The sequence below is a fragment of the Dendropsophus ebraccatus genome, chromosome 6 (assembly GCF_027789765.1).
Source record: "Dendropsophus ebraccatus isolate aDenEbr1 chromosome 6, aDenEbr1.pat, whole genome shotgun sequence".
Taxonomy (NCBI): domain Eukaryota; kingdom Metazoa; phylum Chordata; class Amphibia; order Anura; family Hylidae; genus Dendropsophus; species Dendropsophus ebraccatus.
The window spans coordinates 33,666,670-33,685,110 of NC_091459.1; the positions used below are offsets into that span (position 1 = coordinate 33,666,670).

At 39.8% G+C, this 18,441-nt stretch overlaps 1 protein-coding gene across 1 annotated transcript in view; it reads right to left on the reverse strand.

Moving 5' to 3' along the window:
* ASCC3 (activating signal cointegrator 1 complex subunit 3) overlaps positions 1 to 18,441 on the reverse strand; it is a 522,423-nt gene that overhangs the window by 481,895 nt on the left and 22,087 nt on the right. Inside the window, exon 2 of the mRNA XM_069974770.1 lies at positions 7,662 to 7,771. The gene's annotated coding sequence lies outside the window, so the exon portion shown is untranslated. The remainder of the gene's footprint in view (positions 1 to 7,661; positions 7,772 to 18,441) is intronic.

Below are 18,441 nucleotides of genomic sequence, written 5' to 3' on the forward strand. Positions count from 1 at the left end.
TTGTCCAGCATATTAAAACAATAAAGAGCCTATACTTGCCTCTCTGTGCTCCCTCTGTGTCCTGTAGCAGTGTTGCTGGTTTCTAAGCTGACTGCAGTGCCTCCACTTCCGAAACAAACTTGTCTCCACAGTGACAGCCATCTCAGCCGATCGCTGGCCGCTGCAATGTCCTGTCTCAGTGAGTGATTGTCTGAGTGGGCTGTCACTCCTGAGATGAGTTTGTCTCAGAAATGGAAGCTCTGCAGTCAGCAGGAGACAACAGGACACCGGGAGAGCATGAAGAGGTAAGTATAGGCTCTTTATTGTTTTCTATATGCCAGCAGCGATATATTAGAAATTACCTAACAATGGGCAAACTCTTTAAAGGCTGGAAAAAGATATGTAACCCCATTGATTCCCTGGTTCTAAAGATAAGTATTCCAATGTACTATGCATGTGATTGTTCCAAATAATACAAAAACACATCTCTGAAGGACTATGAAAATAGAAGGACTTGAAATACTGTTAAGTTTAATTAATATGTATAGAATATTAATATTTCTAGACTAGATATGATTTGGAGCCACAATTGGGAATAAAGATGAGAGGATGGGCCATAGTCAAAGGTATATAATCTACGAAAAGACAAAGCTGCTGTCAGGTCAGTAACCACAATGCCCTTGGTGTCATCCTTGACTTTAACAAGCATTGCTAGTGGCTTTACTACAAGTAGACTTATCTTACTCTGAGAAGAAACTAAATGATAAATATAAAAAATAAGTGCAGAGGTGACCATAGCCTATAAAGTTAATGTCAACTGTGTACTGAAAAATCCATTATATCTTTATGATAGTTGAAGCTCTGTTTTCTTGAAAAGACAACTTTAAGGTGTATGTGTTAGCTTTTACTGACAGAAAATACTCATCAAGAAGTGCTTCAGGAGACTCCAGGATATGATCAGTATTTCCTGACAGTAAAAACTAAAAATAAAGAAAAAAGAAAAAGCCATACTCACCTGCTGCAGTGCTACCCTTCTCCAGCTGCTCTGTAAGCGCCCAAGTAACGTCACTCGTGTACTGCAGCACTGTGGGAGAGAGTGGCCTCTTGTGGCCAAAGGAATGCTACCTCTGGCCACAGGATTGATTGACAGGGTGGGGAGGCAATAGCTCCTCACTTTGTCAATAACAGTGCCACATTTAATTCTATGCATTCCTAATCAGGAGTACATATTGTTAAGGGGCCAGGCCCAGCTCCTGGTGGTAGTTCCTTAGGTGCTGGCGATGGATGTGTGACATTATTTTACACTGTCATTTTACACTGCAATACCCAGCATCTTGTTCATGATGTGCTTGGAGTTTGCAGGACTCTCTGGCTATTTCTGGCTTCCCAAATTCGCTAAACATGGCGGCCGCAATGGTGGCACATGATACCTTACAGAACTGTGTTTTGGCAGGAGCAAGGTATTATGCATAATCCCTAGTGCCCTTCCAATCAGCAGCAAACCCCACTGTCATGTCAGCACCTCCCTCTCACCCTCTATATAAGGTGATTGGCTTCCTGGAGGCGGCCAGTCGGCTGTGTAAAGTGGAGAGTAGGTTGCAGCAGGCAGTTAGAGCAGGGAGAGGAATACAGAGAGATAGAGACAGAGAGGAGAGGAGGGTGGATTGTGGGTGGTTTTCTGTGGGAGCAGTGAAGCCATTGTCCAGTATACTAAGTAACTGGGTGACTGTTGTTCATTACACCAAGTCACTGGGTGCTGGATGTGCATTATAGGAAGTCACAGTGAACACAGTGTCCATCCTAATAACTCACTGGGTGCTCATTTACCAATGTCCACTGCTGTCCAGGGAGAAAATTGATATTAAGCCGCTAATCAACCAAGGTCCACGACTGTCCATGGTGAAAACTGATTGATTGATTGACAGGCTGATTGACATTTAAAAAAAATTGACATTTTCCAATTTTGACAGTCATAGCAACAGCTGTTGAAAAAAATGCTGCTCTGTAAGGGTATGTTCACACTGAGTAAGTACCGCAGAATTTGAATGAGAGGGCTGTCTTTAAACGAGAGGGCGCACGTTCCTCCGCAGCAGCCGCTCTCCGCTCAAAGAAGTGACATGTCACTTCTTTGAGCAGAGAGTAGTGGCTACGGAGGAGCACGCGCCCTCTCTATCACTGACAGTGGGACACTACTATAGTTTGCCTGTTTTAATACAAATTTGTTTGTATGCAATTCGTGAATATTTGCTTATCTCTAAAGATTATCTATCAGTCAGTCACAGAGCAACTTTACCATTCATGGGGCCTTGTGATTAGCTGATGAAGATGATGGATTGTCTGTGCTGTCTATCAGTTGCAATGCTCTAGACCAGTGCTTCTCAAACTTTTTCTACTGGAGCCTCACCCAACAGACCAAGGCAATGCCTGGGCCTCCCCACATTGACTAAGAGGATGTCTGGGCCTCACTATCTGTGGTAAAAGTCCATTTAAAAGCTGAAAATAATGCCTTTTACCCATCTCCCAAGCTAATAAAGCAAGTACAAAATAAATTAATAATGTTGCTAAAATGGAGATTTTTGCAAACAGCAAAAGGACTACAGATCATAGTTACTTTTGTGAAAACTGGCTCCCCAGCTGGGCCTCACCAACAACTAGTGGGCGCCTCACTGGTGAAGCCCGCCTCACAGCTTGAGAAGCACTGATCTAGACCATGGGTCTCCAAACTGCGGCCCTCCAGCTGTTGCAAAACTACATTTCCCATCATGCCTGGACAGCCAAACTCAAAGCTTTAGCTGTCCAGGCATGATGGGAGTTGTGGTTTCGCAACAGCTGGAGGGCCGCAGTTTGGAGACCCATGCTCTAGACTCTAGAATGTTGTCACAAATCAAGAAAGTATTCTGGCTCCCATGGCCCTTGTGTTCCTGACTTTTGTGCAACCAACCAGTATGCCCTAGCGTATGTATATTTTAATGACATACACACCAGCCATGTCATTGTAAATGCAAAATGCAATTGTTCTTTTGGATCAAAATAATAAGTTTAAAGGAATAAATGAGAATCCAGTTAAATATAAAACACCTGCTCGGTGAAGCAGCCTGTCAGTGGCAAATATATAACTATGTCTAAGGCATTTCACAAACTCATTTTATATATACAAAAAAAAAACTTTTTGTAAGTTTGCCAACCAGACAATTGAGACAAGTGAAGACAGAATTATAGCTCACTTGTTTTCAAAGCAATTGCTGCCAAGATCTGAACTAGGCATACTTCACAAGCTCCTTCAGGATAAAAGGAAAAAGACAGATAATAGCCGAATGAAACAAAATATTAAAAGGAAGCAACATTCATACATTGATTTGTAATTTATGTGACTGTATCATCCATTAATCGCTCTTTGGTTATAGGAGCACTGTTTTTCCTGTTTTCTTTTCCTTATAGGTAGGCCCAATGCAGAAAAAAAGGTTAAAATGTGTTAATTATGAGATAACATAGAACTAGAAAAATTACATTACAGGATTAGGCTATGTTCACACACAGTAATTTGGTCAGTATTTTGCAACCAAAACCAGGAGTGAATTAAAAACACAGAAAGGCTATGTTCTTTGATATAAACTGGATAGCAAGCTGATCACTGGAGGTCCAACCACTGTAACCCCCGCCAATCACAAGAAGAGGGGCACAATTGCCCCACAATGAATGGAGTACTCAGGGATTGTGGGGGGTTTCCTCATTCATAGGATAATAAACAAATATCCCGTTAAGTAGATTTTATTATTTATTTTATTTGTATAGCGCACACAGATTCCACAGCCCTTCACCTTTCTGTATGTTTTTGGGTGTGGGAGGAAACCCACGCAAACACGGAGAGAACATACAAACTGTTTGCAGATGTTGCCCTTGATGCCCCTGTAAGTAGGTAATCTCTCTGCCCCAATAAGGTTAATGCCCCGGGTGTCTTGAGCCCTCTCTATACCTCCATAAGGGCCTCATGATGAAAATGAACGTCATAGGTTGTTAAGGGCTTAATGGGGTACTCCAGATAGAAAGGGGAAAAAAATCTTATCAACTGCTGCCATGAAGTTACTCAGATTTGTAAATTACTTCTATTTAAAGTGACTCTGTCCCCACAATCTGCCCCGCCTCTCCCCCCGCCTCTCCCCAAACCGCTTGTACCTTCAGATAGCTGTTTTTAATCCAAGATCTGTCCTGGGGTCCGTTCGGCAGGTGATGCAGTTATTGTCCTAAAAAACAACTTTTACACTGGAAGCCCAGTGCCCTTTGGCTGTGGCCTACATTGTATATGTATTAGGCTGGCACAACCTCTCTGTCCCTCCTTCCCGCCCTCCTCATCATTAGGAATGCACCAGGCAGATTGCCTCCTATTTATCAGCTGTGAGAGGACGGCACATGGACTGGATCGTTAAGGCACCTGTGTAGTTTTCACTGCAGAGGAATAGGAAAAATGGTGAAGCGGGTGGGGAGGAGGGACATAGAGGTTGTGCCAGCCTAATGCATACACAATTTAGGCCACGGCCATTGGGCACAGGGCTGCCAGTTTAAAAGTTGTTTTTTATGACAATAACTGCATCACCTGCTGAACGGACCCCAGGACAGATCTTGGATTAAAAGCAGCTATCTGAAGGTACAAGTGGTTTGGGGAGTCAGATTGTGGGTACAGAGTCGCTTTAAAACCTTCCAGTACTTATCAGCTGCTGTATGCCTTGCAGGAAGTGGTCTTTTTCCAGTCTGACCAAGTGCCCCCTGCTGCCACCTCTGTCTGTGTCAGGAACTGGACAATTCCTGACACTGACAGAGGTGGCATTAAAGCGCACTAGAGTGTCAGACTGGATAAAAATACTGGAAGACTTGAGTTTTTTTTTTTTTTTAAATAGAAGTCAATTACAAATCTGTATAACTTTCTGATATCAGTTGATGTAATTCCCCCCCCCCCCTCCAGAGTACCCTTTGATTAAAAGCCACAGAATTAGTTGGGGCCCACAGTCTTCTGTATATAGCCTTTAAAAGGCCAATGTTTGTCATTTGCTCCTCTGCTCATATTTTAGAGGTTACATCTCTAAGCAAAACATTTCTTTATGGATTAAAATCCCAGTAAACAGTTTATTTTTAATATTTTAATTTTTTATAAAACAATATAACATAACAGTAGGAAAATAAATGCGGTTTTACAATGGATAGCATACCCATGGCGTCGCATACACTAACTCTCCGAGCAGCTCTAAGTTAGCTCTTCTGAATTCTGAGTTATGTTATGTTGATTTTCACAATAATTTGAAAGATGTGTTTGTGATTCACTAGGGGGAAATGTTCTGGGGGCAATACAGACTTATAGTTATTGTTTAAACAGCCTCCAGGCAGCAGGGATGTTCAATCCCTCACTGGCTGGGACATAAATTCACTACACTGCACAGTTCCTATCATAACAATATTTCTATTGTAAACAGCAGTCACCGTTGCAGATGAAAACGCCAGGATGCAGGGGCCAGAATTGAATTTGTCCAAGTAGAGCCTATTAAAAAGAGTTACCATTTGTGAAGTGTTCTCATATTATTTATACCTCGGCTTCAGACCTGTCCTATGTATCAAATTCTGATTGAAGTTATTAACTCTAGTATAACACACAACATTTTTTTTAGGCAAAAATACAGACGTAGCTTCATAATTATGTCCGTAAATAAAGAATTTGATTGTTATTTACGGCAGTTATTATGAAAATACGGCTGTATTTTCGTCTAAAAATACGCTGCCTTACACTTGGCCTCAAACAACTTACAGTGCTCTTTTTCCATTCTTTAGGCTTTGTTCCCACACAGTATTTTTGCTCACTATTCTGATCAGTATTTTTATTTTCTGCTGTGCCTGTACTGTGACTTTTCTTGGATTGCTTTAGAAACTGTATAAGTGATTACAGCACATTTATATCTAGTGTTCTGATCATCTTCTCTGATCAGTCATTCTCCTTGGTTGCCATGATTTCTCTTTCAGCCACTACTCAGCATGCAGAATCCATTGCACAATTCTCAGAGCCTCTTCATTTTTCCACCATCGCCACCTCTATAAAAACAAAACTCCCTATTCATAGTGTCCTAAATTGTAATAGCGCCCCATTCAGGCTAGACCATTCCTTTTGTTCATAGAGTATGTTTGTGTGTGTCCATACGGCCCTGTTAAACTATCTGATGCTCCATGTAAGCGAGCACCAATCTTAGGGTCGTATTACAAGGCCTGATCATAAACTGGAAACACGGGCCCACTATTGGTCACCAAGGGCTGCACGGACATCGTTAGCGATGTCTGTGCAGCGCTTGCCTTTAGCGTAAAAATAATAAAGTATTAACTTACCGTACCACGTTCCCTGGTGTCCTCGGGCCTTCTCCGCTGTCCTCAGAGGCCTTCCCCAGTTCCCCAAAGAACGTTGTAATGTAAGTTAAAACTTTATTATTTTATACCACAATCTGTCGCATTACACGTAGCAATGCGCACCTGACACGTGATGATTTTAGGTCTGGACCTAAAGAAACGATCAGCTAATGATCTTTTCATTGGCTGATCTGTCTCTCTATTATGGTCAGTTTACACGGAGCGATAATTTGCCCAATCGAACGATTAACGATTTTGAAGTAATGATGTTTTTTTTTGTAACGATCATCGTTTAGACGGAACGATATATCGTTTGAAAAAATCGTTATTGCGATTGCTTTAAGATCGCTTAAGTCTATATCACACATAGGGTGAATCGTTGAAAGACTGTTTACACGAAGCGATCTGCGAATTTTCATTGAACGACCAACGATGATTTGAGAACCTGTTGAAACATCACGATGAATGATTTATCATTTGTCGCTTGATTGTTCGCTGTGTTTACACAAGCCGATTATCGCTCAAATGCAATCGTTATAGTAAAAATGCGAACGATAATCGATACGTGTAAACGCAGCATTACACGGAGCGATAATCGGCCTGATTCGGTCAATTTTGGCTCAGTGTATTACACTACCTGAGTGTTGGATCAGATCATTCAGACGGCCTTATGCTGCAATCAGCCATATGCTGCATGTCCCCTTTTACATTTTTTCCAGCCGAAAAACAATTGATAGTTCATCAGTTTATTGCTGTCTCTATTATACAGGATGATGTCAGCCTGTTCAGCCCACTTTTGCTACGTGTGAATGTAGCCTTAGACACTGTCAGTACTGATCAGACTGAAAAAAGGGGCAGCTCAGGTCTTTCCTAGTGATTGGTTGGTATTAGGGGTACCATTCTATCTAATTTATTTTAAAAAGATAAATTGTATTATAAGTGAAGTATAAAAGTAGAATGTATTAAAGATAAAATAACACTTTATAAAATACAAACTTTTTAGATTTTATTTTACATACATTTTGGCATTTCATGATTGCATGGATATAAGTAGTAGAAAATTGCTAATGGGCATTAAAATACCATAATAATGTCTAATTTACTGCTCTAAAAGCTTGTGAATAAAGACCACATTACATACTGTACATTACACGATTTTTTTTAAACCAAGGTTCTGCAGTGCTTTTCAATCATTAGACAAATAGAATTTTCTATCTTATCTAACAGACCCTCTACCACCTTCAAACCTGTGTGCTTTATCTAAGTAGGGAAAGTATTTTCTGAATTATCATCTAAATAACTACCTTTAGTTATTAGCAGAACATCAGCAGGTGTCCAAGTACAGCTTGAAATAGAGTAGAATATATTCCAGCATCTCTTGGTTTCTTCTCTGTACACTGTATGCTTACACCAACTACAAAAGAGATTATAAGTTTAGACTAGGTTCACACACAATTAAAAAAAGCAAAATACAGCAGTAATACAGCAGTAATTTTAAGTGACAGTAAAACAATGCATGGTTAAAAAGAGGTTGAAAATAATAAGCATGTTCATGATATGGATGGTCGTAATCAGTTATGAACATTATTCTATATAGTGTGTGCGCTGTTGGACGATTTTCCGTTGACTTCATTAAAGCCCATTATTACATTGAAAATACAGCTGTTTTTAATCAAATTACAGATATATTCTGATAGTTTTTCACTATGTGTGAACATATCCTTAGTCTGGGTTCAGCTCTTGAAACATAGAGTTTTTATAAACATCTAGTACCATTTGTTTGATGAAAGTGAATCCTTACCGGTTGTGTCTTATAGGATATGTTGCCACACAGTATTTTTGTTCAGTATTTTGGTCAGTATTTTGCAACCAAAACCAGGAGTGGATTGAAAACACAGGAAGGCTATGTTCACACACTGCTGAAATTTAATAGATGGAATGGCAAACAATTACTGTTATTTTAAAACAATGGTCATTGTCTTAAAATAATGGCTGCTATTTGCCAGTAAATGACAGCCATCCAGCAATACTGAGCAAAAATACTGTGTGTGAACATAGCCTTAAAATGTGCCTGGCGCCTTGGTTAGAGAAAAACATGATCTTTTAATCTGCAGCACAAACTGGTGTGTCTGTGCCCCAGGTCTGTGGCACCTCTGCTTCGTTCCTCCCTCGGGCAGGATTTTTCCTTCTCATCACTTGTTTAAACTTCTGGGCTAGACTGCTACACCTGGGCTGTAGCGACACAGGAGCAGCTTAGATGAGTTATGAATAGAAATCCTGCCTGGGGGTCTTCCTAATGATGAGGAGGGTGGGAAGGAAGGAAGGAGAGGCATTGCAGACCTGGGGCACAGACACACCAGTTTGACACAGCACTGCAGATTAAAAGATAATTTTTTTGCTCTAACCAAGGCACCAGGGACATCTTAAAAGACACGACTGGTAAGGATTTACTCTCATCAAACAAATGATACTAGATGTTTGTAAAAAAAAAAAAAAAACTGTATGTTTCAAGAGGATGCATAAACATGATGTGAACACAGTCTAAGGCTATGTTCACACATAGTAAAATACTACCTGAATGCATCTGTAATTGGTACTAGAGGTTTGATGGGGTGAATTGGTGGATACAGAGTGACTTTAATTTCAGATAACCCCTTTAAATGTCAGCTGTTCTCCAAAGGTAGACTGTGCCAGTAGAATAATGTGTTAAATCTTTTATAGCCTATACACTTGTGACCTAATACATATATATATACACACACACACACACACACACACACACACCATTTTTAACTAGCCATATCTTAATATTAGGCATCAGTTCCTCTTAACGTTTTAATAACACCTAAATACACGTTTATACAATATACTTTATGATAGTTCCAGTAGAAAAAAAAGATTGTACTGGGAAGTCTCTCATAGACTTTCTAAGTTTATTTGTAAGCAGTAAGGTTAATAGATACAGTATGTACAGCTGCTATGCCATAGCTGTTAAATGTAATATTTGTGTACTGTGCGGAAATAGAGAAGAAAATAGATATTTTTATTTGCTTCCATCAAACAACATGCGCTTCTTTACAACAGTTATATAAAGCTCAAACTATAAGAATACAGAAAGTGTCGGCTCAGCATCTCTAAGACAGTTTCTAGGTTGTTGTTTTAGGGTCTAATAGTGTGTAATGACATTTACTGTATACATTGTGTGCAAGTGTATAAAAGATATATGTGTAACCGGTATAGGTGTAGGATATAGAAAGACGAATGATATATTTATGCACATATAAACTAATGAGGCATTTAAGGGGAACAATATTATTTCTGGACCTTTTTATCAAACAAGAACATCTTGTGCAAGCCATGCAAAAAATGCACACTTTGATAGATTATGGAGTAAAAAAAAGGAAGATTTTCAGGCTTTTGCTCATCGTCCACACAACATTAATGAGAACGCCATTATAATTCCTTGCAAATCATGCAAATCTCTTCCCCTGGCATTGTATTGCTGTTGGCAGGCAGTGCCTTGCAGTTGCAGAACCACCAAAATGATATAAAACATTCAGTATGGATCTGAGTCCTAGTAATACCTTTTAGTTACAGCAGAATAACAAGAGCAAGGGAAAAAAAGTTTATAATTTGCGGCCGTTTTTCTGGCGTTTTTTTGTATTGTAGTGTACGTGTTAGTTTTTTTTTAGTACTGGCGTTTTACCCCCTGTGTTTTTTTAGTACAAGTCATGTGATTATTTATTATGGGATTCCAGGTTTTCTATTGAGGAATTGAAAAAAAAAAAGCCAGAAAAAGGCACCGATATACATATAAACATGGAGGGGTTTTTTTTAAACGTCCCTATAGAAGTTTCTGTGAAAAGAATGCAGAACACAGGGCCTGCTGTAGTTTTACAGAACTGCAAACATTTTGAAAAATCCAAAACTGCCCTGAAAGAACTCCAGAGCAGAAGAGGTCTTGTGGGTATTGCATTTTATTTCCCCCATTGAGTACTATATTCATTCCCCCCCATACAGTACTGTATACCCTTCAGTTGGCTTCCAGATTTGAGGATCTCTGGTCCAACGTATCCTCATGGCAGCCCCAGGGCTGCTAAGGATGCCTGAGTACCGGGCCGTTTTTGTAGCATGGCTGGGTACAGTGCCCGTCAGGCTCAATAGAGGCTGTAATATACTGCACTAGATGACTAGATTACCGTAGTGATCCAATGATCAGTGTAAAGGTCCCCTTGTGGGACATAAAAAAAAAGAATATATATATATATATGTATATAAACATACAGTATATATAATAGAAACCCCACCCCCACTTTCCTATAAAATAGACAATAAAAAATATAAAAAATACCCATATTAGGTATTGCCGCGTCCATTACAACATGAAAAATAACCTAATTTTATTATTCATCCTGCACAGTGACAAAAAAAAATAATGATCAAATAACGCTGTCATTGGTGCTCCTAATGGTAGTATCAGCGTTTCGTCTTGTCACTATAGTGTGATAATAGGTGCTGAATATCCTTTATTGGTTTCCTTGTGGTACTTTACAATAATTGAAATGTTTCTTTGCATGCTGCCATTATTGTCTATGCCTACCAACCCACCTGACCTTCTCCATCTGTTGTCCCTGACTGACTCCAGCTTTATTCCATGTTTACATAGTTTGCCATTGTATTACATGTAAAAACTTTTGGAATGACAATTCTCTTACCTTCAGTAATTGACAGTAAGGGACGGTCGTAAGAACCTTGGGAGAACTAGTGCTGAATGTATGTTGATCCTTTTTGTGAAGGAATGTAATTGTTTTGATAACGAAATAATGTAGAAATGTAAGCCAATTTGACATCATCTCTTCATGTTGATTGTCGCTGTTTGCACCGTGAGTTATTCATATGGGTTGCTGTGAATTGACACTTTTTGCATTGTGTTTTGTCATCTTAAATTAAGGAATTTTTTTATGCAAACAATGGTTTGTTTTGTGGAAGAGACCAAGGTGCTTGTAATGTGCTAATGGTCATTGTTAACAATGTTCTAAGGAAGAGCACAACCTTTTCTGACGCATTTATTTTATTTATTTATTTTTTTTTACGCCGTTTGCCCTGGGGTAAAATTGACTTTTAAAAATTTTTATCCTTTTAAAAAATATATATGTTCGTTATAATTGCTCTATTACCAGGCTTATAAGGCTTTTATCCTTTGGTCTATGGGGCTGTGTGAGATGTCATTTTTTGCGCCATGATCTGTACTTTCAATTGGTACCTTGATTATTTTTTTAACGATTTTTATTACAATCTTTCGAGATTTGATGCGACTAAAATGCGCAATGTTGCGCTTTGGAATTTTTTTTACGCTTACGCCATTTACCGTGCAAGATCAGGAATGTGATAATTTAATAGTTCAGGCGATTACGCACGCGTTGATACCCAACATGTTTGTTTATTTATTTATTTTTATTATGAAAATGGGGAAAGGGGGGGATTCTTACTTTTATTGCGGGAGGGGGCTTTTTATTAATAAAAAACATTTTTTTACTTTACACCCTGGGGGACTTCTAATATGACTGCTCTGATCTCTCATTGAAATCTATGCATAATGCATACAGTACAGACCAAAAGTTTGGACACACCTTCTCATTCATGCTATTCCATCCGGTTTGCGTTTAGTTTGACCATCAATTATCATTTTTTAACAGGACAATGACCCCAAACACCCCTTTAGTCTGTGTAAGGGCTATTTGACCAAGAAGGAGAGTGATGGGGTGCTACGCCAGATGACCTGGCCTCCGCAGTCACCAGACCTGAACCCAATCGAGATGGTTTGGGGTGAGCGGGACCACAGGGTGAAGGCAAAAGTGTCAACAAGTGCTAAGCATCTCTGGGAACTCCTTCCAGACTGCTGGAAGACGATTTCAGGTGACTACCTCTTGGAGCTCACCAGAGGGTGCAAAGCAGGAATCAAAGCAAAAGGTGGCTACTTTGAAGAACCTAAAAGACATACTGTATTTTCAGCTGTTTTACGCCCTCAGCGCCAGTCTTTTCCCATGCATCAGCTCTAGAATCAATGGAGCCGCGTCATAGAGGAGAGTGGATATGGTCACACGACAGGCCTGCCCCAGTGCTCCTATACCTGGTACATTCGCTTTTAAATATGTGGTATGTATTTTTTCACTTACAGGATTTTAACTCTGTGTAGGAGTACATAGTGAATATATTTCCAGACCAAAAAATAAAATAATGTTTTTTAACCCTTGCTCGGAGAACTCCTTTACTAATATACAAGGGGTCTATTTTCAGAAAATATATTGGCATAGGGAACTCATTTTTTTTATTTTTTTTTATTTTGTAATTTCATTTTTATTTGTACATGTCAAAAGTGTGAAAATTTTCCTGGCCTTCTGAGGGACCAAATCCCCCCCCCCCCCAAAAAAAAAATAAAATAAAAAAAATGCTGGCACCAAAAGGGTGGATGGCAATGCTACCAAATACTAATGTAAACTCTTAAATCACTGGGGATGAAAATTTTTTAAGTTGAACTAAGTTTTAGTCTCTAGTATTATTCTGACATTCACATTCTTTAAAGTAGTAGTGATCCCAAGTGACCTAGTAGAGGAAATGTGTACTACTAAATGTCAGGAACTGTAAAAAAAACAATTTAATAAATGTTTTTCAAAGGGTATAAAACTCATGACTTCAACTGTGCAAATCTCCTGCAAAGTGTACTGTTAACAAAACCCAATAGTTTATATATTTATGCAAAGATGATATTTTAATTGATAGCAGTTGTCAAGACCAGGAAGCTAATGAACCACCTCCTTATAATGAAGTACAGGCATACAGAAAATGTTCTGCCTATTGGCGATTCACACCTAGAAAAAGTTTCTTTATTGCTACCTGAACAAACACTGTTTACATTAAATAGCCACTTAATAAGTGACACCTGTGCTTTAAGATTGGAGGATCCCTGTATGGAAAGCAGACACATGCCCCCAAAGTGCAGCATAAAATAGAGTGACCACGTTTTCTGTGGATAAGTTAGAAGAAATTAACTGTGTAGTCCCTCAGGATGCAAAAGTGTCCCCACTATTAGTCTGGGTTCACACACAGTATATTTTACTCAGTATTGTGGTCCTCATATTGCAACCTCAACCAGGAGTGGATTGAAAACACAGGATCTGTTAACACAATGTTGAAATGAGTGGATGGCCGCCATTTAACAGCAAATATTTGCTGTCAGTTAAAAACAACGTCCGTTTTATTGAAATAATGGCAGTTATTTACCGTTATATGGTGGCCATCCACTCAATTTCAACTTTGTGTGAACAGATCCTTTCTGTGTTTTCAATCCACTCCTGGTTGAGGTTGCAAAATACTGACCAAATACTGACTGAAATATACTGTGTGTGAACCCAGCCTTAGAGTACAAACATTAAACAAGATTTTCTTATAGAAATAAGTGGTGGACTGACACTACAGGTTAGAATTGTCAATAAGGATATAAAGCGCAAGTTTTTTTCCCATTGGGATGTACAGTGAGGCAAAATGATGGGTAGGGTCGAGGTCAATGTATCTATAACGCCCTACCTATTTGACTAGGGGACCACTAGGATGGGGCGTCCCCTTCACCACGTGGAAATGACCCTATGCTAAAATGGATGTCATCCAATGTCTGGTCATAAGCGGAGAAGTCACGGTTGTATGATTAGTTAAAAGGTGAATGATGATCAATGAGAGAGGTTGTATGATTGAGAAGGTGAGTGATGTGTCCCCGATTGATGTCTTGGGGCCACGGAGGTTGAGTAGTCCTTTCAGATGTGGATAAGGTTTATCTCCATCTCCGTGCCCCAAGGTTCCCTAACTTCTGAGGATCTTTATGTGATCTAACTCGCAGCACAGTGACAACAAAGAGGCTAAACTTACCTTTCCCATTCCACTGCTCCTGCCCCTGCTCCCTGGTGTGGTCCTTTTCTTCAGATGACATCTCATCTCAAGAAATATAGCATCATCATAAAGAGGAAAAAGAGCGCTGCCTCGGGGACTAGAAGACTTGGCAATGGCAGGAAAACAGGGCGGATGAGTAAAGTCTCTTTGTTGTCTCTCAACTGCGCTGGAGTAGAACTAGATAAAAATGCTGCAGCCAGGTAACCCCCTTTAAAGGCTTGCACCTTCAGATAGCTGCTTTTAATCCAAGATCTGTCCTGTGGTCCATTCGGCAGGTGATGCAGTTGTTGTCCTAAAAAACTATTTTAAACTTGCAGCCCTGTGCAAATTAGCTGTGGCCTAGAGTGTGTGTGCATTAGACTGGCACAACCTCTCTGCCCCTCCTCCCCACCCTCATCATCATTAGGAATGCTCCAGGCAGGTTTTCTCCTATTCATCAGCTGTGAGAACATGGCACATGGGCTGGATCATTAAGGCACCTGTGCAGTGTTCGCTGCAGAAGAATAGGAAATATCCTGCCACTGGCATTCCTAATAATGAAGAGGGTGGGGAGGAGGGACGGAGGGGTGGTGCAAAGTTAGGGCACAGATACTCTAAGCCACGGCAGTTTGGCACAGGGCTGCAAGTTTAAAAGTTGTTTTTTACGACAATAACTGCATCACCTGCCGAACGGACCCCAGGACAGATCTTGGATTAAAAGCAGCTATCTGGGTGTACAAGTGGTTTGGGGAGGTCAGATTGTGGGTACAGAGTCACTTTAATGATAGCTAAAATTAAGTATTTGAGACACTCTTTTTAAAGGAATACTATCTGAATTACAAATTATTTGGGTACCATATTGTCGAATTGCGTACCCTCTATATGGAAGTATTATTTTGGCACTAGATGGTGTTTTATGTGGGCCGAGTGTGCAGTATTAGGCAGATGCAGCTTGTAATTAGCTTTTGAAATGATCAGAAAATAATGAGCAGAACTCTGTTTCTGCCTATAGACACTAATGCCAGTGACAAGCAATTTGGATCTCTTTATGTAGCGATTTCAGTAAGAACATAATCCACATCAGTGACTGTATGCAATATCCCACAGTTGCAGTACAGGTACTGTACTCACTAATTGTCATTGTACCAGACTAAAGCTCAATTTTGAAAACACTATTGAGAATACCTCAAAGGCTTCAATGAATTACCTTTCCCATTATACTGTTATTATAGTTATAATGTTCTTTTGTTGCAGTAACAACACACTGAGCTACAGACCATGTTCTCATTTTGATCCATCCTTAGGCCTCATATGTACGCATTTTACAGATCTGTGTTGTACTGATCCAAAATATATTTTCAAAAGTCTGCTATGAGCTGAGACTTTGCCTTCTGTGCTTGTGATTTTCTATGAATTCCATCAGATATGTGGCATTCTCAATAAAATATTGAATTATGGAGGCACTGTGGGGGGCAAATAACATGCCTACAGTTCTGTATTATGGACATGTATTATGTTATTTGGTATGGCTCCATACAGGGTCCATTCTCAGGTACAGGACTGGGGGAATCGCCAATGATCTCCAGACCCAGGGCTGGCCTTAGGGTAGATGGTGCCCTGTGTGAAACTTTCTTTCTGAGCCCCCGACTCCCAATGCCTCTGCTAAGACCCCCTAATAGTGATAGACTAAATTCTACAGCCTCACACCCCTCCAGACCACATCCATGAGTGTCAGTTTCAGGCTACAGATCATGAATGGTAAGGAGCAAATAAAGCAGTCTGTATGAAGTTAGTAACAGTCTACCTTGAGAGGAAGCAGTCTTTTTGAAGGGGAGCAGTCTGTATTACTGTAAGGGGGCATAAGGAACAGTCTAGGGGGAGGGGGCATGAAGAGTACAGATGGTCATGGAACACAGTATGTCTGAAAACTGGTAAATGGTCTGTGAGAGGAAGGCATGGGGAACAATTTGCGTGAGAAAGAGGTGGCATTTGGCTAAGTGTCTATGAAGGGGGGGGATCAGTCTATGTGAGACATGGGGAGCGGTTTGTGTGAGAGAGGGGCATGTGGTGCAATCTTTTCAAGAGAGGACATGCATTTTATGGTAAAACTGACATGTTATCTTTATTCTTTGAATCATTACGATTAAACGATACCCAATATGCATAGCTTTTATTTTACTATAAATTTTTTTTTTTTTTTTTTAAAGTAAATTTACTTAAAGGGATTATCTAGGCTTACAAAACATGTAAACTATTTCAGAAACAGCACCTATCCTGTTCTTTGTTTGGGTGTGGTTTTGAATGTCAGTTGCATTCAAGGGAATCTGTGAGCACCCAGGCCCTACCTGAGGTGCTCACAGTGTGCTGTAGATGGCAGGGGTGTAGGATACCCCGGTATAGGGTAGTAAGGGTGTAAGTTCAAATATCCCTGATGGGCTATGGGCTAGAGCAGTCAACTAATTAATATTAGGGTTCCTTATGAAGGGCAGTGGAATGTTCTATATCTAGGGTCCACTGGTTACTCAGGAGCCCTTTACCTAGTCATCAAGGGGTTAGTCAGTGTCATGGAGAGAAGAAGGGCCTGTGGTCCACCATGGCTACAGGTCCAGTCACTTCTGTCCACTATAATGACCCCTATAACTCTACATCACTAGCTGCAGCTCTCTGCACAAGGTCACTGTTTTTGTGGTACAATGTTTCAGCATTTGGGCAGCCAGTTTTAATTTTATCCATAGCTACACTTAGTCTCTCTGTAAGAAGAAGGCAATCATATGACGGGTTTTATCAGTCCCAATGTCTTACGTGCCTTGATCAGAGAGACTATGTAAGTGGCTTCTTTTCCGCTGGCCAACACATCATGTGGGCAAATTTCTTCCATATTGATTGGCCTATATATTAACCTATAAACAATGAAGGTGTAAAAAATAATAAATGCATGGTTTGCTAAAAATGCATTGACACTATAAAGGCATGTTTGTTTTTCTCCATAAAAAATGCCAGACATATGACTTATGTGTATGTTACCCATACAACCAGAAACATAGAGATTTGCATGGCTAATGCAGTGCGTTTATGGAATACACAATTGACATATGACAGCTATACTATTTTTTTATTATTATTATAGCTGCATAGTGGCAAAAACATTAGTATGCATTGGTTGGCATGCATTGTCTATACCCTTGTCACCTGCTTTATTATGATGGTTGTACTCTACGCAAACATCTTAGCTGCCATATAAATCATATTGCATGTTAGAGCTGAAGAAATGCAGCAGCGCAGAGAAATAAGTAGGAAAAAAATATAATTCATGTAGGACGGGGACGCAACATATGCTTTATGGCCTTTAATGTGATGTACTTTTTTTAGAATTTCATCCAATAAAGTGGTTTTATGGAAACCTGCTGCTGGAGCCTTTTCTTAGACTTGTGATACAGCTGCCTACCAATGGAACTCTACAGCACAGGAATGTAAGGTCTAATAAACCAGCTATGAGCAAAAGGATGCGCTAATGGAACTTTCTTTTTTCTTAGAAAAAAATTAGACTTCATGTAAGGTCCTACTAGTAATATTGTCATGATCTTTAAAGCCACCCTAGGTTCAAAATACAAATGTTATTATACATGCACATATCTGGTGCCCTTTTTATTATTATTTAGCACTATAATAATTGTTATCTATTTTATTTTAACCCTTTCATGACACAGACCAAAATGGCCGTAAAGGGGGTTATCCAGTGCTACAAAAATATGGCCACTTTTTTTCACTCTCTTGTCTCCAGATTGGGTGGGGTTTGGAACTCCATTGAAGTAAATGGAGCTTAATTGCAAACCACACCTGAACTGGAGACAAGAGAGGGGGAAAAGTGACCATGTCTTTGTAGCGCTGTCTTTGTAGCGCTGCGTGTAGCGCGGTAATGACCGCACCAATTTATATTTTTGCATTTTAGTTTTTTCCTCCTCACCTTCTAAGAGCTATGTCACTTTTATTTTTCCAAAGAAGAAGAAAACAGCGACTAGACTAACAAAGAGTAATGCACACCCAATAATTCAGAAAAATAACAGTAGTTTATTAACAACCAACAAGAACAATATTGTTAAAACCACTTAAAAAGGCCTCATAGGCCAAGATGTAACTACACAAGTACCCTGGAGAATAACCAGG